A 3,542-nucleotide genomic window follows, 5' to 3' on the forward strand; every position below is an offset into this window, starting at 1 on the left:
AAGCTGCATGCTGTCCAGAGCCATCCTGCAATTGGGAGGTGTCCCAGCAGCTTCCCACACACAGAAAACTGTTCCCACCTGCTCGTCTTTGAGCCCAGTTCTAGAATCTCATTCCCTCTCTGAAGCACCAGCATGCCAGCCTTGGCAGCTCCTCCTTCCATTGCCTCCGGTGGTTTGGCAGTTAGCCCAAAACTCTTTGGATAAAGCGATGCTGGTAACGATCTTGCTCAAATGGTACTATTTATGTGCCACTAGCATGGAAGCCAGACAGCTGCTCTGGCAATGATCACACTCGGATGGTACTGTTAGTGCTCCACTGGCACAGGTGCCAGTCATCGAATATGGTTCAATTACGATTTTGATTTCACTTGCTCCAACAGGTCTTCGCAAGCAGAGTTTAGTGTCCAAAGAAGGAGAGGTTGGCATGGGTGCCAGTCGTCGAATTTGGTTCGATTTCAATTTCAATTTCGATTACTATATATTATATATATTATATCCAGTGATTTTAAGAGGCATGAAAAAGATATTTTGCTTTAATATTATACTTTTACTTGTTTCACACACATACACAAACTCTAAGGTGTTTTTTTACATGAATTATTTATCATTCGTTATCTCTTCACACACTTCGTTACCACTAGCTTCTATAACCTCTGCATCTTCACTTATTCATTTCAAACTTCTTTGAATTTTCCATCTAATGTAATCCACAATCTCTCAAAAACATATTTCTGTGAAATGTTATCTAAAATTATGGGTAAAGAAAGAAACAGCAAAAAATATTTGAAAATGGGGTATTGAGGGATGAAATTTCCGAGGGTTCGGAAAGTATTTAGAGAAAAATTCATTTCAAAAATACCCTTTTTTTTCAAAGCCATGAGGAAACCATGTCGGTGGAAAAAACATTGTATTAGATATGCCAACACTTTACTTTCAAGGAGCCTGGGAAACACAAAAGATCAATCCTGCCTTTCTAAATATGCTAGGGTGTTTGATCTGAAGGAGATTTGGCTACTGTTTCAAGAACAAGTCCATCCATGACCGTCACTTGCGACAAAATGACTGATACACTTAATCACACTTTCATTAAGTGAAGCTAAACACCAAAGGGAGATAACTTTAATTATCTTTAGTCATTAAACACCAAATTCTTCTTGCATTGGTGGCTAGTTATATAACGTTAATATGAATGTTTCCTATGTAGATCATTAAAGAGTTTATTGTACTGAATACCCCTTTAGTGTTGAAGATGAGAATTCAGGTGTTCGTCACTGAACAGTCTACTTTTTAACGGGTAAATGACAGACAGATAGATAGACAAACAGATGGATAGTTAGGCAGAGGGGTAGATAGATAGGTAGATAGAGTGATAGACAGAAAGATAGATAGACAGAAAGATAGATAGACAGATAGATGGAAGATAGCTACATAGTTTGGTAGACAGATGGGTAGATAGATAAACAGATAGATAGATAGATAGATAGATAGATAGATAGATAGATAGACAATAGCTAGATAGTTTGGTAGACAGATGGGTAGATAGATAGATAGAAAGGCAGACAGATACATAGACAAACAAATGGATAGGTAGAAAGATAGATGGATTGTTAGATAGATAGATAGCAAGATATAAAAGATCATTAAGTGCATGTTAGAATGTTTATGCCAAGAGCAAGCATTAGAAAAGCTTAGTTGTTAGTTTTAAGCTGTTGGCCAGTTTAAAGCCTCCAGCTGGTCCTTTCATGTTTACTTCACTGGCAGCCAAATCTTTAGTCTTAGGATAACGTCTTCGCTACCTTCCAATAACTTTGGAGGTCTAAAAAAAAAGGGCCAAGGATGCCAACCTTTTGTGTTAAAAAAAAAACAGGGAACAAATAAAAAAAATAAAAAACCCAAACTTCATGGCTGTGTGGTTAAGAAGCTTACTTTGCAGCCACATGGTTTTAAGTTCATTCCATCTGAATGGCATTTTGGGTAATTGCTTTTCACTATAGTCCAAAGTTGATTAATGCCTAATGAAATTGGTAGATGTGTAATAAGTGAATTCAGTCCCTTGTTTTGCTACATAGATATCACAATTTGATCATGTGCACAAACCCAATGGCTGTTATTCATGTGATAATTGAACGGCATGACTAGAACCTTCCATGAACACAGCCTACAAATACAGCTCAATTGATTGCCAAAATAGTCTAGAGTGATTTGGTTCCTGATGGCATTCACTCTCCACACAGCTGTTGTCATAACTACATATTCAACCTAGAATGATTGAAGAAGACATACCATGGCAACAAGAATAATGTGTTGATATGTAAAAATTAACCTGAATGTCGAATTTCTAATGAAGACTTTCTGCACTTGTCATATTTGTTGTTTCGTCTGAATATTTCTTTACTTGTATTGCATGAGCACATTCTATATTAATGTAACAATAAATTATGTTCATAAACATAAAGCCGCTTTCCCATGATTGCTACAAGTGGAAACAGTGTGGAAGTCCATCCATCATCATCATCATCGTCATTTAATACCTGTCTTCCATGGTCGGATGGTTTGACAGGAGCTAGTGAACCCCATTTGGGAAAAGAGAGAAGGGAAGAGGAGGAGAGAGAGAGAGAGAGAGAGAGGAAAAGAGAGAAGAAGGTGAAGAAGGTGGGTCTGGGCATACCCAGGTTGCAGGGAGGTGAATATAAGCGAAGTGTTTACAGAGGATTGGACTGGATGAGAAGACAAGGAGTTCACAAGAATGGAAACGGAGAGTGGGAGACAGAGGGGAGCGAGTGGTGAATTGGGTGTGTGTGTGTGTGTGTGGATATATGTGTGTGTGTGTGTATAAGTGAATGAGAAAAGGAAGAAAATGGAGAACTTGACATGCAGACATCAGTTTATTCAAAGACATTCAAATCCATATAATGAAATTCCAGTCCTATAGCTGTTTCTATATACAATTAGTTCAATTACAGAATTTAGATTAAATTAGTTTAATTTAATTTCTATAATTGAAATAATTGGATATAGAAACGGCAGTAGGACTGGAATTTCATTATATGGATTTGAATGTCTTTGAATAAACTGATGTCTGCATGTCAATTTGTCCATTTTCTTCCTTTTCTTATTCATAAATATTTTAAATACCTATATATATCAATGCAAAACTAATATGTTTAGTTTTCACTGAACACTGGTATGAACTGAACAACTAGGATGCTAGCATCCCTTAAAGGATTATAGGTCCTTGACACAATTATATATACATATATAGTCAACCTAGCTAAAACCAAAATCCTAATAAGTAGGAAGGTAGATAAAACACAAACCCCTTCAGGTAGATGGCCCTGCTCAGTATGTAGAAAAGGAGTAGGTAGTAACTCTATAAGATGTACCCGGTGCAAGCTATGGACACATAAGAGGTGCAGCAACATCAAAGGCAGGTTAACTAGCAAGTTAGTTTTTGTTTGTGGCAGATGTTCAGGTGCAATAAAGACTGTAAACAAACAGGAAACAACTTCTATCTCATTCCAGGGTGAAAAACTAGAGGTAGT

This window comes from Octopus bimaculoides, chromosome 28 (assembly GCF_001194135.2).
Source record: "Octopus bimaculoides isolate UCB-OBI-ISO-001 chromosome 28, ASM119413v2, whole genome shotgun sequence".
Classification (NCBI taxonomy): Eukaryota; Metazoa; Mollusca; class Cephalopoda; order Octopoda; family Octopodidae; genus Octopus; species Octopus bimaculoides.